Source organism: Anopheles aquasalis, chromosome 3 (assembly GCF_943734665.1).
Source record: "Anopheles aquasalis chromosome 3, idAnoAquaMG_Q_19, whole genome shotgun sequence".
In the NCBI taxonomy this organism is placed as follows: domain Eukaryota; kingdom Metazoa; phylum Arthropoda; class Insecta; order Diptera; family Culicidae; genus Anopheles; species Anopheles aquasalis.
This window is the reverse complement of record NC_064878.1, coordinates 30,658,712-30,681,456: the sequence shown is the minus strand read 5'-3', so window position 1 is coordinate 30,681,456 and position 22,745 is coordinate 30,658,712. Positions and strand designations below refer to the sequence as shown.

The 22,745-nt window shown below is 42.4% G+C and overlaps 1 protein-coding gene across 1 annotated transcript in view; it reads left to right on the top strand.

Moving 5' to 3' along the window:
- The window catches only part of LOC126576295 (uncharacterized), a 472,692-nt gene that overhangs the window by 176,807 nt on the left and 273,140 nt on the right, over positions 1-22,745 (top strand). The gene's annotated exons all lie outside the window — the stretch shown is intronic.

Below are 22,745 nucleotides of genomic sequence, written 5' to 3'. Positions count from 1 at the left end.
TTGAATCTCCTTCGACATGTTTAGGAGTAGTGAAAGTTAATTGAAAGCAAATTCACGGCTTTATTCTTTTTCGGCACGTAGCTACACAGAAAAACTAAGTTTACGTTGATTCCCTCAGCCGTGCCAGTTCTGAACTGGCTGTTGAGTGCTGCGCGGGGGAAACGGGCGTTGCCGCCACGCAAAACCCCCGAGACGGCCACCCGGTGAGGGGCGGCCGCCCGTTGTGTCACAGTCCAGCCTTCAGAGCCAATCCTTGTCCCGAAGTTACGGATCTAGTTTGCCGGCTTCCCTTACCTACATTGATCTATCGACTAGAGACTCTGCACCTTGGAGACCTGCTGCGGAAAACAAAAGAATGCAGAGGACGATTTTATTTGTTCAGGCAAACATGCGTTATTTGAACGTATGCTGGACCAATTGCAACCAATCGCTTTGCTCCTTGCTGTGACCCGAAAAAAATGTGGTCGCTGTTGGTGTATGTAATGTGCGAATTGTAGCAACACATTTTCACCTTGATTTACCTCGCGCTAGCCACCATCGTTCTTTCCGGAGTATAGTTTCCCTTGGAGTGGATATTTTGTTTTGGAATCGCATGCCAACCAAATTTTGATGCCATATTTTGCCGATTTAGAGTGAATTTATTGGGTGAATTTTGTTCTTCCCTTATACGGAAATAATGGTTCATTTACTGTAATGTTTTCGTGTAGATTGTAATTTTTAGTGAGATTTTTTGTTTTGAGAAAATCCCAAATGGTCACGAATTGGTGCAGCTTTATCGATTTGCTGGCAAAATTCGAATGTCAGGCTATCATTAAACCGAATGAATCGTAAAATTGCATGGTAAAGCATCCGTACGCCACAAGGGTGAAAGGTAGAATGTGTTAATTTTCATTCATCCTCTCGCTAGAATTCTTGATAATGTGAACGGAAGGTGAGAGTTTTGAATTTGAAGTTGTTTGGAAATTGTTTGTGTTTTTGTTCTGACTTTGGCTTTTTTGGATGCCCAGACGTCCTCTAAGAGTATAAATGGTTTGGGAAGAATGTTAATTAGCTGTTTTACGCCGTTGTTGGAAGTTTTCCATTGTTTTTTGCTTTGTGTTGTTTCTATTGAGAAATATGGATGTATCGATGGTTTGTTTTTCTGCCGCATTAATCGCTACTGGAGTTTTATTTCCGTGTTGATGTTTATCAGTGGCGTCTCATAAGTAAATAACGCGGTTGTGCACCTGCACAGTAAGACGAGATATCTCACAAGGCGTTGTATAAACCCTTTTTAGTGGGCAGTTGAGTGGAATAAAGTATTAGAAACTATATTATTAGTTTTATAACTCAGATTTTTTTTATTAAAAAACTTAAAAAATGAAAAACGATACAACAACGGAATTCGCCGTTCTGTTCTACGAGCGAAAAGATCTAGATCAGTAGCATTTTCCATGAAATTATTTTGTTCTTGTAGCCTGAATAACAACCCTTTTTCAACGGCCATTAGAATCAGCCATTCATTCATCTTACTTTTCTTCCATCCCCATCATACAAAAAGCGTCAATCAGTCTGTCGCTGTTGTGTATAGTGTCTTTCCAAAGTAAAGTAGGCAACAAATAGCCACAACTTCGTTGTATTCGATACTCAAATTCAAAATCGGCATTCGGCTGTTGTCGGTATCTTTCGCCTCATCATAGCAGGCCTTAGTAAATTCTGTAGAATATACAGCGAGCATCTTTATGTGGACTTTAAAGGGGCCGGCCTTTAAATTTCTTGCAGCAGATTAAGGAGTCAGGTTCCTCGATACAGAGTACCGTACACATCTGGTGCCATATTTTCCTATCAGTCGATTTCCAATTCCATAGGATCAACGGCGTAACATCTGTGGACAATGATGAGAAGTTTTTCTTTATACATCTATTTACAATCCTGTCAATCTCTACTACGTAACTATGGCCATTCTCCACGATCGCGAGACGATTTTCGCCAATTGTCGAGCGCTAGTATGATTTAATTCTTCTACGAATCGAGAAACTGCGTTCTATTGATGTGGTGATGGATGGGAGAATTAGAATCAATCTAGCGAGTATAGTTATTTCCGAAAAACTGTATACCAGCAATTTCATGCTTTCTTATACACGCTTTTTCCGACGAATTAAGTTCTTGTATGGTATACTTGCAGTTCGTTAGATACTTTAGTTTCACCATATCAAACGTAGTGTATCGACTGCAAAGTTCGTCAATAGCTCTCTCGGGGAATTCAGACACATACTTTTTAAATTTGGATGCATTGAGGGCGCACAAATTGCTTTGTTTCTTTATGTCGGCAAATCTCTCAGCTAGCTCACTAAGTATTCGATCAATTAACTCGAGTTTTCCCTCGACTCTCGGCCCTGGATCAATCAACTCATTTTTCATATTTTTAGTCATATCAGTTTTGTTTCTAAGCCCAGCGAAATCCAAACAAGATTTCCAGAGATTTTGGAAACTAGGTTGGTTCTTTAATGCTCTAATATTTTCATGAGCATTTTGAACGCTTTTACGCATTGTAATTTTTAATGATTCACCGAGTCCCAACAGCTAATGAAATCATCCATATAAAAATCTGGCAGCACAATGCTAGAAGCTACGGATGCTACGTCTTTGTTGGAAAGAGCTGGAAGAGATTTCGTCGCTAGCTACGAAGCAGAGCAGTTCCGTATGTCATCGTCTTAAGCAGAAATGCCCAAATTCCGCTTGTTTCATTTCCCCAAAGAATCATTTCTCTAAAGATCAGGCGATAGGTCCATCGGGTACAGTTGGATGATTCCCTATCCGTCGTCCCTATGTAGTCCCAGTTCGTTTGCCATTCGTCGTAGCTGAAAAGCCGATCTTGAGCGCGAATCGTCATTGTCGAGATATCTCCACCAGCAAGCCGTGAGCCTCTAGTCTTGCTCGATAGTGGCGGGTGTCCTCCTTTAGCAGGTACTCCATCGGCAACATGGAGGCCAGCAGCACTCTAGTCCAGTAACCCAAATTGCTGAATGCGCTGGTCACTCTGTGTGCAAAATGGAGTGATTCAAATAGGTTATTATTCTGTAAAATATCAAAACCGGTCTTTATCTCACTTAAATTTTACCAATTGTGTCTGCGTACACTGATTAGGCAAGCATGTATGGCATGTTTTCCTGCAGTGTGCCAACTATGTTAAGGTTCCAGAAGAACAAACACTTTGCTAACGGCAGAGGCGTAAAGAAATGCATCAGCCTATCAGGTAATGTTTCTGCCAGATCCCTTGTAAGTAGCATTATTACCAAGTCATTACTCACTCGTTCTCAAATGCCTTTCTCTCGGCCTGCACTTGATTTCCCGGTTTAAATTTAGAGAGGATAGCAGTTACAAACCTATCAAACTTTTATTCCGTATTTGGCCTGTTTTGATGGAATATATTGTTTGATCTTTGTTCTTCCTCGGTATGGAATCAGCTGTTCGTCAATAGTCAAGTACTCCGCCGGCTTGTAATCCTTTGCCAAATTGTTATTCGAGTACGTCTTATTCCGAGTATTAGCATCATGAAATCTAATGAATCGAATTATGTTACGAAAGCGTTTGCTGCCCATTGCTGCACGATAGAGTGTTTATAAATATGACTGCCGCAATTTTTCTTTTTCTAATTTTAGACGAATTTAACTATTCCTATATTTTTCCACGTGAGCTTGTATAGGCCGGCGACTTTATACTCGTACGACTCGTAGTCACTGTGAGCTCAGCAATGGAGATACGTTTTGGGTGTGTCTTAGCGCTGCCCCTGGCTTGGTGATTTATGCTGTGGAGCTCTATGAGAATTGACTAGACGATGATGTTCTCTAGGTGTTCAGAACCCCACTGCTGGTCTTTATTCATTATTGGGACTCTGTTGGAAAGGTACTAGAGGGTAGTGTTAGTACTGGGTTTACGATGGTCCGCCACAATGCGGTATGTATCCACTGTGCATCTGATATGACTGGTTCATGTGTATTGGTTGCATGAAAGTTGCCGCTGGCGTTTGTGGCTGTGGCGACATGGCGACTGCCACCATTTTCCATACGATGAAAAGAGGAAGTCTGGTATGCCATACCCTCGCTGGTCACCAGTCTGCTGTTCTTCCATGGAACCGTGTTGCATGAGGTCCGTGTCCATCAGGGTGCTCATAGCCTCTCGAAAAACGTACGTATTACGTACGTACTACGTAACGCATGGAGAACCGGTTGGTACAGCGGTTTCATTCCCGTTGATGACGATGCTTTATTTTGCTCCTGGTTCAAAGCGTTCGTTAAGGCAACGCATTTATCGCATGTGGAGCTTTCTTTATTATTAATATCTCCACGTAAAACTTGGTTCGCTTCCTGAACAATATACAATTGATTCGTTAGTGCTTCAAGCTGAAATTTAAAACAAACGTGGTTAGTACTTGATAAAATAAAAATGATGAGTAGTTTAAAAAATATAAATGAACAAAACCACACCTCTTCCTTTCACTTCTTTATCTCTTGCTGTAGTTTTGGACACAACAGCTTGTTAGCGTCTTTCGCGGTTGGAACTCACTCACTCACTCCATAATTACTTGAAATACTACTCCTGGAATAATTGTTTTCGCAAGACTCAATCTTTGGATATTCCGTTGTTCTGTTTCAATCGAACGAGGTCGCTTATTTGAGACGATGTGCTGCATGATGTAGGCTGTGCTGAGAATATTGAAACGAAAATAGGTTTTTCTTTAACTTCCACTTTTGGTGCGGAGTTTGGAATTTCACGGAGATTTTGGCGGTTTGACGCGAATGACACGATTAATTAGTCAAGCGAGGCGCTCTGCTCCTTCCAAAGTGACGAAAAAAATGTGTGCTACTATTGTTCTTCTCGTGCGGGCATATTCTCTTGATAATTCCATCAACACATTTTCACCTTGTATTTTCTCAGGTGCTGCTCCTTGCTCTTTACCCGTATACAATTTGCCTTGAAATGGAAATTTCGTTTTCGTGTCGCATGCCCACCATACTTTGATTCCGTATTTGGATGGTTTCGATGGAATATACTGCGTAAATTTGGTTCGGCCACGATATGGAAACAGTTGCTCATCGACGGTAATGCATGCATACGGTTCGAAGTGTTTGCGAAGGTTTTCCTTCAAAATGTTCCATATACGGCGTACAGGGGCAGCTTTATCGAATTGCTGGCATAATGGACGGTTACGACCATCATCGCTTTCGCAATTCGCTTCCAGTATTTTTGCGAGCCTTTACCCTGACATGATTCCCATCCAAGCCTTTCAAACAATGTAGAAAGTAAAAACATGGCTCAAGAAAAAGCGTTCAGCGAAAAATTGCTTTTGAAAGCCGATTCCTTCCTCTCCTTTGGCGAAAAAAATTGAACACGTTATCGCGAACCGTTTCGTCAGAAAAAATCCATTCTCATTAAGTACACACCATATATTTTGTTCGGGTGCGAAAAGTGCTATGAATTTTGGTCTGTCCGCTTGATTTAATCCGCTGATTTAATATGACTGTTTGTTGCATTGCTGCTCTTTGGACAGTTGATAATAATAGGGAAGTGATCACTAGCATCACCGTCGGGTTATCACTGTTCTACAACCAGTGTCCAGTCGCCGTAACAACATCAATTGTAAGCAATGAAACGACTAATATTTCATGCTTTTATGTGTTATGTCCATTTGTCTGATTGTCTGTATTAGTTACGGTGAATATTGGAATGAATGGAATATTTATGGTCATCTTTATCATCGCATCCGATCCTCCGATAAAAAGAGAAACACGTCCAAACTATGCATATCCTTGCAGGCGATAAGCTAGGGATCCCCTCTGATAATTCGTTCATTTTTTTGTTTCTTAGTTCTTTAAGTTCCTTTGGTAAAAGCCGGTCCCGTGTGGTGTGCTGGTGATGACGATACCGGCATATTACTGGTTTTGTATCGAATGCAGGGAACTTTGTTACCTTTACACCTTAAATGGGCATCATTTTATGCACAATATCTCTATTCCTGTATAATTGATCTTCACTATCTACAAGAGAATGCCCATGGGCACCTTAAATATAAAGTATGTATCAACTGAGTTCATTGTTGCAATAAAAAAAATTGGGACGATCAGGTAGGAAAGAAGATGGAACGAAGATGGATGGAAAGGATGGATGGATGGAAAGAAGATGTTGAAAATAATGAGAGACGTCGCGTCCGATATAAGAATATATTTTATTCGCTTTTAATAGTGAGCAAATAATCCAAAATAATCGAATACTCGAGCGAATAAAAATTCGACTACTCTTTTCGGCGCGGTAGTTTCGTCTGCTCTTCCCGCCGAATCCTCTTTTTTTCTCTCTATTTTTCTTCTGTGTCCTACTACTCGACTGTCAAACGTTTGTTTGTTTAGTTTGGAGCCGATGGAGGGGTACCCCAATTCGCAACAAGCGTTGGTGAATATATTCTCAGACCAAATCTCGGTATTTATCGCATCAACGATCCGCCACAACTTTGCATTGAGGTACCCGAGTGATGAAAATCGCTCGAAATCGAGTGACGATTAGTATCGGATATTGTACGCTTATTAGCTACATTCGGGTAAACAACATCTTGTCAAAATATTGTCCATCAAGATAGAACATATTTTAGAATTATTTGATTGATTTTGAAATTTTTCTTAAAACATGCGTATTGTTGCCGCCCTTTTTTTATCCGTTTAACAAACTAGATGGAATACTAATGTACGAACCTGAGGAAGTCCCTCAGGAACAGTGTGGGACTCACACCCACTAAACCACTAGCTTGGTTTTCCGTTACCACCCTGCTGCTGTATGCCTCTTTCGAGATGACTCGCAGCAAGGGTGGCAGTGCCGAAGCACTTGCACCGTGAAAACACAGGTCTGAAGCGACTATATTTTGGAGTAACGTTGTTCAAACCACCTTACTTTCTCGCTACTCCTAAAAGCGTTCCTCCCAAACGTACGACGGACCATGCCTAAGCATCTAAAACGTTGCGCCAAGGCGCAGGCTTTTCCCCAGCCACGGTGGGTCTCAAGGTCGGCGCGGGTCGCCGGTTAGCCCAGGCGGGTGTCCGAGGAACATCCGCTTGTTTTCCTTTTACCCCTGCACTTGTTGCTGGTCCCTGCCAGCGGCCTGAGAGCGCTGGAACTCCCGCCATTCCACGCGTAGTCTCTCCGTTATGCGGCCGACGCAGTTGCTAACGGAGTTGAAGGCCTCCCTGCTCTCACACATCCGCTGCACCACGTTTTCAACCCTGACCCCTCCTCCTAGCGCGGCGTCCATCTCTGCCCTGGCCTCTTCAAACCTAGGGCAGACGAACAGGACATGCTCCGGAGACTCAACGACCCCGACACAGGTCGGGCAGTCCGGCGACGGCGCACGCTTGATCCGGTGGAGATACTCCCTGAAACACCCCTGTCCCGAAAGGAACTGGACGAGACAGGGATTAATCTCATCACACCTACGAGACAGCCATCTCGCGACATTGGGAATCAGCCGATACGTCCATCGTCCGTACCGATCGTTTTCCCACTCTCGCTGCCAGCGCTGCAGCGACCTACGTCTCGTCTCCGTTCGAATGCCCGCCACGCCACGGCCAGCGTAGCGTTCCCTGTCCTCTTCGATGAGGATCCCAACCGGGATCATGCCGGTAATCTCCTCAATGGCCGCCGAGGACACGGTTCGGAAGGCTCCCGCTACCCTAATCCCAGTAAGCCGTTGGACGCGGTTTAGCTCGACCAGATTCCGCCCCGACAGATCCTCCGCCCAAACAGGACCCGCGTAACGCAATACCGAAGTGACTACGCGGGCTAGTAGAACCTCCTCCTCGAGCAACTGATGCCGTCCGCTCCACGCATGATGCCCGAAAGAGCGTTAAGGGCCCTCCGTGCCTTGGTGATGATCAACGTGGGCCCCGAAGTTGAGCTTGCGATCTAACATCACGAGTCTTAGCCTGGGAAGGAGATTGTCAAGCATCAGGCAAAGATGCACTAGTTGGGAAGGGGATGGTCAAGCATCACGTGAGGATGCACCAGATGAGAAGACGATCCTGGAAGATAATAGTAGATAAAAGTCTACAAGTCGTCAGAAGGCGGCGTAGAAGGATCAGGTGAGGATGCACCAGCTTTGGTCGTGTTTCTATTGTGTCCATGAGCAATATGTCGGCTTTAACCATCATTAGTTCTGCCGATGATACCTGCTCTTTTATTGGGAGGATTTCTCGTAGAGCCCTTGGTTGCTGCAATTTACGGTGCGCTGATGCACTTGCTTCGGCAATACGGCGTTCTTGCTCTTCTTCCTCGCATTGTCTTTCTTCGTCCTTGTTACGCCGTTGGCTTCCTGCTTCCGGGTCCATTTTTAGCCTCTCCCAATCGGTTTCCTGATGTTCCCAGACTGCCGAGTCTGGGGTGCGTAAACACCCAAGCTAGGGTAGGAACTACATGCCCCTAAGTTATGAATTATCGCTCCAAAATAACCAGGAATTTTTTTCATTCCTCTTCCCTGCATGACACTTGGCCATCGACAAAATCTGGCTTTGCCATAGCAAAAGATATCTGTCGGCCGGTCGGAATCTTTGTGTCACCAAAGCCTGATAGGAAAAGAGCGAAGGACTTTGGAACTGTGAAACCAAAGCCTTCTAATTGCGTGACGAAGATGTGCTCGTCAGGAGTAATGCGACCGCCAGCTGACATGTGCAGTTTAAGAAGTCTAGCCATTGCTAAAACCCCAAAATAATAGTCGTGTGCACATTTTGGTACGGACGTCATATAAGAGGGATTTATTGCACATACTTGGCTATACACGTCATCCTGTAGGGTCGGCATTAGGGTGGCTCCTGAGAAGATCTTCTCTCGTGTCGCGCTTGTCATGAATGCACTCGACGTCCCCAAAAAAAAAAAATAGGCTTTCTCTGATAGGGGGTCACTGGACAGTTCTGTAGAAGTCTTTGAGAGATACTGTCCTTGTGGCACTCTGAATGGGGGGTTTGGATTTTTGGTCGGGAACCCGACATTTGTCTTCGGGATGCCTGGTTTCCTCTGACCTCTCTTCCTTCGGGTTTGGCACACGAAGAGGTGTTGCGTTTTGGAGCAGACGCTTCTATTCTGCCCTGCTCTCGTTGCTCTTTTAGTAAGAGCTCAATGGTCTGTGGATCCATTTGTAAGGGTGCGCGCTTGCTGGCGACTTTTATCTTAGGTAATCCCAAAACGTTTCGTAATAACCATGTGAAATAATTTGGGCCGCCCTAAATTTTGGATCTTTAGCCAAATTATTGTCTAAATTAATTCCTGTTTCTTATTAGAAATTTCATGTAATTTTTCGGCGAATCCGTCTTTGCCATCTCGATATCGTCAGGTTCGTCTGGCACCTGCATTTGTTTGGGTATTCTGATTTCCTCCTCACTGAAAAACTTCTTTCTCTGAACAACCAAATTTTCATATTTTGTTTCGAGTTGATACACAAGCATTTAGTATTCCTTGTTTTTCGTTAGATATGGTACGCATTTCAAGCAACCCTCGACTACCAGCTGCTCCGTTTGCTTCCGTTTGTAACACTTCGTCCCGCTCCTGAATGGCCTCGTTCCGTTTTTTTTGTTAGTTGCTCGATGAGGTCGCGTTGACGCTAGGAAAATGGGGATGCGCTTGGTCCATTTTGCGCTACATCGAAGCTGTGGGGTCGAGTCTGTCGTAATCAGAAGGTTGCGTGTTCATATCACGTCGGCGTCTCCAATTTGTGGGGTCGAGTCTGTCGACGTACGACGTGTTCGTGTTATAATTTCGGATCCCACAAATTTTTATTAAAAAGATCGCCCGGAACACGCATTTCCCACATCTCGGTTTTAGATAGGCCGAGGTTTGCATTATCCTTAGGAATTGTTGTAGTCCTGCCTCCTGCTCGAACAACTGGAGCGGGCCCGTTTTTCGTTTAGAATCTGTGCCATCATTAGCCTTGAAGTTGTTGATAGCCCTGCTGAGCCACGCGAAGTGTCGCCCTGTTTTTTTGAAGGAGCTTTGGTGTTTGTACCTCGTGTAAGAGATGCCTGGATTTGTGCAATCCGCTCCTTTACGCAGGCGTCGCAATTCCCCCCTGGCAATCGGGGTAATCATCACCGATAGTTGCATATGCAGTTGCCGGTTGTGGGCTATCTCTGTTTCCTCAGGGGCAGCATGCCCGCGCTTGGCTGACACCGGGCTGGCGGTCACTTCGTCCATCATCGATCCCAATCTTGACCTTGACATTGCTGTTGGTACTGGTTTTGGTTTTGGTTTCTCCTTCTCCCTCCCTCTCTTCTTACACCACTTGACGGGGACGACAAGGCGGTGAGGCCAGCGTACGGCTCGCCGGCGGTGGCAAATCGATGAAACAGTGACGCTCAATCGTGTATGTGCGTGTGTGCAGCCCTTCCTCTTCCTTTCTTCTCTTCTCTTCAGCGGCGGTGGTTGCATCCCCGGTAAAGTCTTTGCCCTCCTTCCAGAGTATGTTCCACCCAGAGCGACTCGAAGTGGTCAGACCAAATTCGGCACACAGTCGCGTGCGCGTGTGGCACGATCATCAGTCTCGCTGCAGAAAGGGGGGGGGGGAGGTGGAAGAGAGAATCATTGTAAGACTTGCCTAGATCGTTCCTTCGATACCACTTTTATGTCCCAATGATTGAGTCTGCACAGTTTGGTTGCTCTTATCAGACTAACTTAATTCTCCGTTTATAAATTCTGTTACTACTACTCTCATCCACTAATACTACTTAACTAATACCGTTACACTCTCGATCAGGTCATCGCAAGCGGGTCCCACAGTGGCTACTAACGACTTACGATCATCGGAAACAGCTTCGGTTTCTGTTAGACTGGTTTCTCCGCAGGCTAAGAACGTAGTGAGAGGTTCTTCCATGAGGAATGTCGGATCACAGAGCCAAAACAGTGTCGTCTCTCCACGCATTAACTTACTGGCAGGAATGCCTCGGGAAACTAAATCCGCTGGGTTTCGTTGGGACATAACGCCAATTTATGACTTTAGTTACAGAGTGGACCTTTTACACTCAGTTGGCCACAGCGTGTAATGTTCGATCGTATCCATGTGAGGGTAACCTGAGTCAGACCACCAACAAGTGCGGTCACACTGTGACCGAGGACGTTATACCCGTACGTAAAGAGGCCAGCAAAGAGCAAGGTTGCCAATTCGTATTCACTATGCATTTCATTGAATCTTCATTTTCATCATCTTCATCCAAAACGATGATTTCGAACTTCTATTCTCAATTCGATGACTTTTTTCCTGGCACACGTATATCTCATGCTCTTCGATATTCTGTAACTTTTCCGTTAACTTGAATTCACTCCTTTAATCATCATCTGGTGTGCCGTAAAGCTTGAGTATGGGGCCTATTGCGGGTGTCTTGTCTCGTTTTCAAGACAAGCGTCAGTCTGGTGTCGGCAGTGCGAGTGTCTTGCATGACTCCAATTTCTGTCTTGGTGGCAGTCTCTCAAACGAGACTGCGATTAGAAATGACCGTCACGGTTTTGTTTCGCATACTGGCGGTTGGATTGGAGAGTTTGACTGGAATTAATCAATTACCTATTATCAGTAATTGATTAAATTAGATAATGGGACTTTTTATGGAGTTCTCCGACTGCGCGGAACTCTTGTAAAACGGCAAATTTTGAAATGCATCACGGCTGGTCACAACTCGGAAGGGATCAAACGGCTGAATTTACTGCTCATTCGACAAAGGCAGTGGGTTTGTCTTATTCTGGATATTTCTGCGCATCACAGACACGATAACCTGGTTCTCCTTCTCTTACTCGTCGTAAAAATCGACGAAATAAGGTACAATAGGAAACATTTCTTGCGTAAATCGAACGGAAGGCAAACTCTTACCGCGAGCAATTGCTTACATGCCGGAATGTTGACAACTTTTGACAGCCCAATGAAACTTTGTACATTCAAGCGTTCATGCGACACTCGCAATACCGATTTTAGGCAACCAAGACTGAACGCTTTACAGCATACACGACCGGTCAAGTCTTGTCTTGAAAACGAGACAAGCCACTCGCAATAGGCCCCTATGTAATGCACGAGGAGATGATTCTCCTTCTTCCAGTGGAGTGATATCAACTCCACGAGCCGTAGATATTCCAAAAGTACAAAAAACGGGCTATATAAATCGAATGCCCAGATTGTGGAACCATAATCGAATATTAAATTTTATACCGAATCCGGTGCTTGGAAGTGACAAAATATATCCTTCATCAGAACGATGCTGTTGTCACATGACGTGTATTCCTTCACCCTCTTAAAACACCATGCACGCTTGTTGAAGCTCGGCGTGATCCGGTCCGTTTGCATAGTTAACCATTATGTTTATTGTATTGGGAATCGCTGGTTGATTAATATGGTCGATATAATTAGGCCACTGCACTCCAGCTAATGTTGGTATGATCTAGCTCGGTGTCGTTCGAAAGTTTCACGGATAATCACAAATGGGGAAAAGTCACTTTTTTTTGTGTGCTGCTTCGATGCAGCAAATTTTGCGATCACGTTAGTTCGTACAATGACTTTAGCTGACGAAATAGAAATTGGCTGGCTTGTTTTTCACATTTTCACTGTTCCTTGAAACGACGGATCATTTGCAACTGATTCTCTCTAGTATCGAGAACCCTGGAGAGCTGTGATTCTCTCGCTTGATCGGTTTTTCATGATCGATTATCATTTGAAAACGATCGGAGCCAGTGGCTATCAATCTTCTATCTGCTTCGTGCGGAACCAATATTGATTATACACAACGTACCTAAAGTTGTCTCATAAAACAACGGCATGATGATGAAATGTAAACTACAAAAACATTGAACATTTAAACGAAAACAGATCATGCTTCCAATTTAGAAGAATCGGTCTTAACATACCTCTTTCTCGATTACAACAGATGTGTAACATCTGCCAAAAGTACCTCCTCGAAAAAAGAACACTTCTTTTTCCCAATACTGTTTCAAACCGAAAACAACACTCTACAAGCCATGCCCGAGCATGGCACAACCTGTAAGCAAGGTAGGTAGTTCAGCTAATCAACTTTGAACATTCCAATAAAACAAGCAATCTTACATTTTCCAACAATTTATTTGTGATGTTTTTTTTTCTCTTCATAGCAAGGAAATATCGCTCTGGACAAGATGACCAGCACTGATAATCCTGACCAGCTAAACGTGAAAAAACCGGTTATTGTTTCATCGTGGAAAACTCGAACATCGTTTATTTCTCGCAACATAACTACTTATTAATGGCAGAGTATTGACTTCAACCATTTCCGATGCCAATCTGCTATACAAGGGCATCCTATTTTTTGCAGTAAGTTTAAAGGATTAAAAAGAGTGCTAGGTATTTCGATGATGCATGTAAAGTGAATAGACATTATTAGGGTGATAGTTTAGGAGCTAGAATGAACAGCATTGGCGACCATATCCTCAGATCAAATCACAGCTTTGATTGATACAAGGATCTGCCTCAACTTGGCGTTAAGGAAACTAGGGCGATGCGAATAGCACAATTCTGGCATCGTTAACAAATTGAAACGATCTTTCCAATACTTCATTCGAAAAGTTATTGTCCCGAAGAGCTCGTCGTCGTCAACGTCTCTAGGCTGTACATCATTCCTTCGTACAGTAATGTTTTGTTGTTGAAAGCAAGCGTAAGCAGTCACACCGAAAGTTTATGTATCGTATGGATCTACGAAAACCGTCAAATTGGATGTCACTAATCCTGCTTCAGCAGCAGTAGCCGATCCAGACCCAGAATCAATCCAGAGCTGCAAGTACACTCAAGTAAAAAAGCTAAAACTGATCCTGGGAACGTTGATATATCAGCTGCATTATGCGATAATTACCGCTCTTTGTCGCAGAAGGAACACGCACCGGTTCTAACAGTTGCTACAAGAATTAAGCGCATACGTAAAAGTACCATTTACCACTAGCCCGAGATCGTCCGCCTCGTCGAGTTACTGCGCAGCAACAGAGCAGCAGCCGATTATGTCCAAAGGAATGCCTGCCGACTGGATTAATTCGCAAACAAGGTTGTGATTCTAACACCGTTTGGATGATTACATGCAAAATCTGTGTAAAGTATCTAATATCTACGATGACGATAGAATTACAGCACACGAATCAACAACTAAAAGAATCGGGTTGAAACAGTCAATGAAGCTTTCGTCACTAAGGTATCCAGATAAACACTAGCTCATGCTCAAGATAACCTAAAGAGATTATCATTCGCTCTGCATTCGAAATGTGTGCAACAGCACGACACATATTGTTAATTGGAGCAATACTGTGAAAAATAGGACATCGTGATGATAAATGATGGAATGCAAAATTGCCTACGATGGTTTCCGCTGCTAAGTTGTTGGTGGTGAAATTGATAGTGATTAATGCTGTCGATGAGGTTTTATTGGATATTGGAAAGCCAAGAGTCTGTTCGAAGTAATGCCCAGAGGGTGAGTTAGCTTGGTTCAATAAGTAGGTGAAAAACGTAAGTAGCTTAGTATACAAATAGGGTTAAAGAAAAGTTTATAGGAAAAGTGTGACTTGTTGCATAGAAATGGTGCGAAATAATCGAAATGTTAGTAATTAAAATCTGATTGACTGATGATGATGTTAGGCGAGAAAGGGTTGAGAATGTCTATGGGAAAGCTTCAGATGAAAACGTTTAATGAAGATAGCAAATTAAATTGCTAACGAAGAATGTATGTTTCTGGTAGGGAAATGTAAATTGATTTTTTATTGTGTTTAAATAATAGAACATGTCAGTGCCTCGTCAAAGTTCAGGGTGATACAATGGCACGCGATATGCTTTTGGTTCAACATTTATATTCATATTCTGTTAAGTGCATTTTAACACTAATATCGTGGTGATCAATGAACACGAGCCGTAGTTTCTTAAGCGTGTGGATTATTGCTAGGCCGCGTAGTAGTTTGTAAGATGGATAATGTTACAAAAATATGAGTATTTCATTTGACTTTGTAAGTTTTTTTGTTTCTTGTTGTATTTTCTGTAAAAGCACCCATTAATGTTCAAATAAACCAATGTACGTGAATCTAGTCTCACAAATTGAATATCGAGCTTATCCGAAACGGTTTCATAGATTTTATTTGAATATTGAGGTTTGTATGAGAATAGATGGAGTGGAGGTATGTATGAGCATGGATCTATTCGAAATATGGTTACAAATACTTACCGTTAATACAAATGGTTACGAAATGACATAAGCAATATGTCTCAATTCTTCATATTGATAATAGAGCAACTCGAGATGTACACTTTTCGATCTCAATTCCAGTTATTCGAATCATCTTTCGAACAATCCTCTCTAATTGCAGCCTGGTGTAATAGTGGTAAGTTCACATGTGTCCGCACCTTTTGCATCATGCTTTTCACAGATTGTGATAATTCAATGTCACGTAGTCGGTAGGCTTTTGTCAATTGGATTTTATTGTTATTCATTGGAATTTAGCAAAGCATAAGTTGCTGCTTCGTGTTGTTTAAAATCTGTCAGAAGGACTCTGCTTTCTGGTAGTCAAATGTCGCTTTTTGCACAATAGGCAATACGGCTTGTCCTACTACTTAGACGGGCTGATTTTTGCCAACCCCCTTGGACTCTCTGTATTTCTTCCGACCAATGTCTCTGCTTATATAACCGTGTTAACTTCAAGTTTTTTTCCAATCCGGTGGTAGAAACTCTAACTCGCGGAAGGACGAAAGTAAACATTGATAGGACAGCAGTCGTAGATCAGGTCGGAAACGATAACAAGAATGGGGGAGGGGGGGGGGACTGTTGCGAATATTGCGGTACCCCTTCATCGGTTCCAAAACAAGCGAAAGATTCAGATAGAAGTCGCCGGCAGAGCGCATATGAGTGAGAAAGAGAGTAGAGAGTAAGGGAAAAGAAATAATGATTTGGCGCAAACGGCAGACCAAATATACGCGCCAACTAGAGTAGACGAATTTGTTATTCGCGCCCTCAATTATCTACTAGACTAATTAGGTGATTTAAAATATACTCGTCCGGCCGCGGAGGTCTAAAGCTAGAAATACAACACTTCATTCTTCACCCCGTTAGGAAAAATTCCAATACACAAGAATGCCAATGGAATTGAAAAATAGTCCGTCCACGTTCCAACGCTTAATGAAGACGGTCCTCTAAGAAATAAAAGGCGCAAGGGCTGCAGTATACCTTGAAGAGTTCGTAGTGTTTGGCCGAACGGTTGCGGAACATAACGAGCACCTCAAGCCAATAGAAACATAAACGGTAGGGGGGACTGTGAGAAAAGTCCCATCATTCATAGAAGCCGTAGCATTTTACTCCAAGTTTATACCCAACATGACAAAACTAAGAAAACTATTGAACGATCTTCTAAAAAGGAATGTAATCTTTTGAGTTGAGAACCGCACTCATATCAGCACCATTGCTGACCCACCCAAATTATACAGACAAACTTGTTCTTATAAGAGATGGCAGTAGCTACGTGATAGGTGCAAAAACAAAATCAGCGCAACAAATTGCGTATGCAAGTCGATCACTGATAGATTCGGAAACACGCTATCACACTATCGAGAAAGAGTTACTCACGATAGTTTGGACTGCGACATATTTCAAACATTATGTATATGATAAAAAATGTGTAGATTACACCAACCATAGAGCTTTAGTTTCTTTATGGAAATTGAATGAAAACTCTACCACTCTGACTAGGCTACGTCTGAAATTACAAGGCCCAGAATGCGATATACGATACAAAAAGTGAAAGGAAAATGTTGAAAAACAAGGAGAAATTGAATATATGAATTTTGCAAATAGGGAATTGAAGACCTATTTACGACAATTTGCCGGAGAAAATCATAGGAAATGGGATAGAAATGTTGCCATTTTTCTGCTTTTAATACAACACGACAGACAATTCCTCGACAGAGTTCACTCCATACGAACTCATGTTCGGGCGGGACGCAAGAATCCCTTCGACTTTATGCCAAAATAGTACTGATCCCACATACATGGATTATGTTCAAGAAATACGCATAAATTACAAACACATTCATAAGATAACCCATGAGAATCTCAGAAAATCCAAAGTAAAGCGGAAAGAAAAGTACGATAAAACAACTAACAACTGGCAACCCATGTGGGGTGAACAAGTACTATTGCGGGCGACCCCCACAGGAGTGGGTCAGAAATTGCAAAGCATTTGGAAAGGTCCTTATATCGTTGTTGACCTCCCAAGCGAACAGACATCAATAATTAAAATGGGAAAGAAACTAGAAAGAGTACACAATAATAGGCTTAAGAAATTTATCGAATGAATAATATAACCTTCTATCTAATTTCAGAATGCTATTAGTTAGCGCAGCAGCCATAGTAGCGGATGAGCCTTCGCGGCTTTACATCGACAACCTCGGAGACGTTCTTATCAGACAAGGCACGGTTAACTTTCGAATAACCCTTGCCACAAAACCCATTGACCAACAAATCAAGTACTTGCACGACACGACAGAAATGTATTCAAATTCATGCCAAGACTTAGCAAGACAACTCAATCTGAACAAATGCTACTTGGTAATGAAAAATGTTGAAGTTACTTTCAACACACTAAGCTCAGACTAACTAACTTTCAGAATCAGTTCAGTTTTTTATGGTATGTTACTGTTTGGGTGAATTATGATCTTGAGACGGTAGAAGAAACCATCGCTCGTTGCCCGCATAGTGCTTTGTGGTATTTTGGCTCATTCTTAGAGAAGCGTCTGCATAAACTGTTCAAAACTATGTCATTTTTTAGGTCTATCCTTGCCCTTCAAAATACCGCAAACGGAGAAGTCCTGCGCTTTTTGCGCCGATAGATATTGACAGCCAATGAGACATGGAAATGAAGTGTGAAATGTTTCTTTACGCTAATTTCATGTCTCGGTTGCTTTGAGGGAAGGTACAGAGGCCTTTTAGAATCTCTAGGGGTTTCGCATGAATTGTTTGCATTTCTAGGACTGCAATGAACCTTTTAATAGCTTTAGAAACATTAGTTTGTTGATTTATATCGGATCCACCGAACGAAAATGTGCGAATAATGTGAAAAATTGCGTGTTATCGCATCTCAACCCATTATCAACTCGGTTTATCCGTCGTGGTGGCCAGCCGAGAGTGTAAATTATCAGCTGACTTTCCTGGAAACTAAATCCCATATTTTTTTTCGTTTAAAAACTACAGGATAACGAATGGTTTCTCATCAAAGAAAACAAAGTTCAGAATTTCATCACTTGCGGCCAAGCGAAGCAAGGCCTCTTCACGGTCTCAAGACCATAATTCCTCCAAAAAGTAACATACCGTAAAAAAATAAACTGATTCTGAAAGTTTATGAAATTCCCAACATTTTTTGGTTTTATTCAATAAAATCCTAACAAAAATGGAAAATATATGGCGTTTTAACTGTGTTGCAGTTTTTTTGCCTCACCCTGTAAATTCAATTTACGACGTAGTAGAAAATGCTTCAAACCACATAGATGAGAAGTTAAAACGGATTCAAGAAAACACAGAAACATTTGCAAAGGAGATTGAAGCAAAGCTTCGTATTACAGACGGTATTAAAGAAATACTAAACATTGAAGAGGAACTCTTAGAGACGGGAGAATGGATTTCACAACTAACTAACAGTATAAAAAGTAAACAAAATCTTATTCTAACAATTTTAACGGGACAGGAGCTAAGCATTCAAAATCGTATCCAACTAGTAGATATTAGCATGATCATGGAGAAATTTAGGGAACAAGAAAAGAACGTCCCGAATGGAACACAATTTCCACGTAAACGAAGTGGTAAAATATTCCCGGAACTGCTCCAAGGCCTAAAATACACCATAAAAACGAACATAAAGGCAGAAGTAATTATAAGTTTGCGCGTTCCCCTAGTTAGGACAATAACATTCGAGGCACTCCAAGGTATCTTATCGCCGGGAGTACAAGGCCCAATTATAACATTATCAGAAATGGAGAAACCTGTTATGATCTTAGATAGAAAAACGGAAACGGGATACATGCTATCCATAACAGAATACGATGAATGCTATAAGATTGCGGATACGAGAATCTGTCAGGTAGAAGCGCCTCAGGAAATACTAAGAACCGATAAATATTGTATGACAGAATTGTATTTCTTTAACAAATCAGATACGTGTGCTACCAGAATAGTAAAAGCAACAAGGGACACCTGGATAGCAACGATCAATAGGAATGAGTGGCTATACGTAGCATCATTGAAAATTAGACTACAGATGACCCAAGAAGGTAATACTACCGAATTAGAAATCATTGGCACAGGAAAAATCCAAATAGGACGGCAAATGATTTTAAGAACAGAAAATGTAATAATCACGTACTACGATTATGAGGAAGCCGCGACCAACGCCCTGCCGGAAATTAGAGAGTTGAATTTCTCCAAATTCACTCCAGAACTTATACAAAACGATCAGATACCACCGATGAACGAGTCTAAGTACGAATTTATCTCAAAAAAATCACTGTTCGAAGTAGGGATCGACGGAAAAACAATAGAAGAGGGACAGTACAATTTAGATAACATCAAATACGCCCCATTAGAAAACCCGTGGATGACCACAACATCAATATTACTTATATGCGGTATAGTAATAGTCTCGATATTGGGATTCCGAGGCAAGATCTCGTGTTGCAAACGTCAAGGTGACACCATAATGCCAGCGCAGGGCCTTGAGTTGCGGGAAATTAAAAACAACACAGTTCAGGAAAATCGTATAGTGCGAGTAGTATAAAAAAAAAACCCATTATACACTTAAATTTAAGATCAAAACTGTAACACCGGACAATGAGACATAATGATCATCCAGCACCGCAGAGCCACGAGTCCGACCCAACGCGCCACGACACCTACCAGCTTGATGCTATTTCCGTCAAGCCGGGCCTCAAGCTTTTCCTAAGGGAGGGGGAGATGAAGCGCCCCAACCACACGCACGCAGAACGATATCGCCGCGTACTCTCTACCAGCCGTATCTGAACCAACATACCGGGCTTGGGATCGCAACACCGGATAAAGGTAATAAATCCGAAACCTTTCCAGCGAAACCTGGACGACGAGAACCCTCAGCGATGCATCAGCGATCCGCCTTCTAACGATCGACGAGCCGAGAACGAGTCCTGTAACAACATCCGCTGAAGGATGAGCCATAAACGGTTGTCGAAAACATCGGTGGGACTTAAATCAACGTCCGCTACCCTGAAGGAGGGATCGTCATCGCTAGGCAACAGGCACAAACAGGATCAACACCATCGGGCGGCGAGAAACATCAGCGACGTTTGTAACAACATCCTGCGATCCTGCGCATCATAAACGGCGGGTTTGCCAACTCAATGCGCATTCAACTCCATTAGCGGCCTCGTACCTGCAGCGACGATATCGGCTGAACAACATCGGCATCCTGCGTATCCTGAATGGTGGGTTTTCCCCAGACCCAACGGACGTTCAGCAGCATCGGCGGCGCCCTACCCTCAACGCTGGGTAGAAGGACATAGGTGAGAGGCATCACATAAGGACATCGGCAGTTACGGAACGGAGACGAGTGGTGTGCGTGAGAGTAGTGGGAAGGCTGCACGACGAAGAATGCGGTAAAACAGTATAAAAGAGTTAGAGTAAGAATACCTCGGAACTGACCTCGTTCCTGAAAGAGATTTCCAGTGTCGACTTCGTCATTTTCCGTTTACATTCTGGTGACAGCGGTTCTGCCCCGCTATGTTTTAATTTCGGGAAGTAATCCCGTTACAACGTGGTGATAGCGGTAGGGGCCGCAACAAATCCCACGGCGTTTCATCTGGTGACAATGAAATCATGAAATGAATAAATATCAGAAATTCGAGTGACTGGATCTAAGTTTTAAGAAGAAAAAAACATTATGTTAATGTCTATTTTAAACAGTAGTAGTAGCATTGGGATTGTGGCATCAGACAACAATACAGCAAGGAAAGTTACATAATATGGTGTACAATAAAAGTTTAGAATGAAACACTAAAATATTGCAGAAGAGAATCCTTCAGAGGAAACAAATGCGGAATTATTACCGCGATTGGAAATAAGCCACGTAGTTAAACAAAAAGATCATTTAAAAGCCATCAAAATAATTCCAGAAAAACAATGACCAACGCAATGCTTACTGCAGATCAGAAGTGGAAGCTGGGTGTCCTTTCAAGGGTAAAATATCTGCTTACAACACATGGGGAGCTTAGATCTTACGGAAATTGCTTGTTCTTCGTTTGAAATGAACTAGATTGAACACAATTGAAATTACCCCGTTGAAATTGTCATCTTGGACTGCTGTTAACATATTAATTATGTGTAATTGCTACAATCGTTCCCAGACACTTCACTTCACTTCAGTAGATCACAAGTTGGTTCAACGTACACTTACTTTGGCGCGTCCTAACACGCCAACCGACGGGTCTTAACTAACATGGGAAACCTAAAGAGAGTGCCTTTTATACGCCTAGAGCAGAGCTTTACCTAAGTTTGGTCAGCGGAGGTAAATAGCATGAAACTCCTCGTAAGAGCGAGATGTTCGTAAGGTAGCTTGGAGTTGGTCGTGAGGTAGACTAGAACCACCATGCCTAACAACAAGCAGCAGGTAGCTCACGAAGTAGCAGACAAAGACATTTTCTTCCAACTACCTGAATACGAACGAAATGAGGGAGACCTGTGAAGTTCAACAATCATGTGTTCGATTACATACAATAAAAAAAAACTCCAAAAAAGAGCCAGCAAAAAGAAACGAACTGGCGAAAAATCATTACAATATACTACCATGATCAAAAATAAACCGGAATTTTGAATTTATTCCTCGCGGGCTTATCAATTTTGAATTCTGATTTTTTTATTACGTTGACGGCTCTATAAGTGATGTACATGCTAAGTTTCAGCTTGCCAGCTCTTCATTTACGTTTACAGCAGAGATTTGTTTGCATTAAGTTTTTACGTCATGGCGATTTTTAAAATGGATTCAAAACATGAACAGCGTTAAAAATTATATTGAGTGTTCCGACACATTAAAAATGATACAAAAGTGTTATGGTGACAATACTCTATCAAAAACACAGGTGTACCAGTGGTATGAACGCTTTAAAAGTGGTCGTGAGGCTGTTGAGGACGATTGTCGTCCTGGAAGGCAATTGACATCCAAAACTGATGAAAACGTCGATGAAATTCGAAAATTGTTGATCGGAAAGCGCAAATTGACGATAAGGGAGATAGCTGAGACCACCAACATATCATTTGAATCAATCCGCAAAAAAAACCTGCCTTGGTGGGGTCACAACTCGTGGATTCTCCATGACGATAATGCGCCATCTCATAATGTGTTGATTTTTCGAGAGTTTCTCGTCAAAAACAACACCAATACTATTCAACAACCGGCCAATTAACGTGATATCGAATAATGTGGCTTCTGTCTATTCAATTGTCTCAAAAAACCACTACCAAGAACTCGTTTTGAGAGTGTGGAGGCGATAAAGCAAAAATCGCCGGAGGCACTAAAGACTATAACAAAAACCGAGTTCCAGAAAAGTTTTGAGGAATGGATCAAAGTGCATTGCATCCGACGGGGACTACTTTGAAGGGGACAATTTGAATTTTGAAGAAAAAACAAGTACTTTTCTTTTTATGACAAAATTCCGGTTTATTTTTGATCATGGTAGTATATAGTTTTACAAT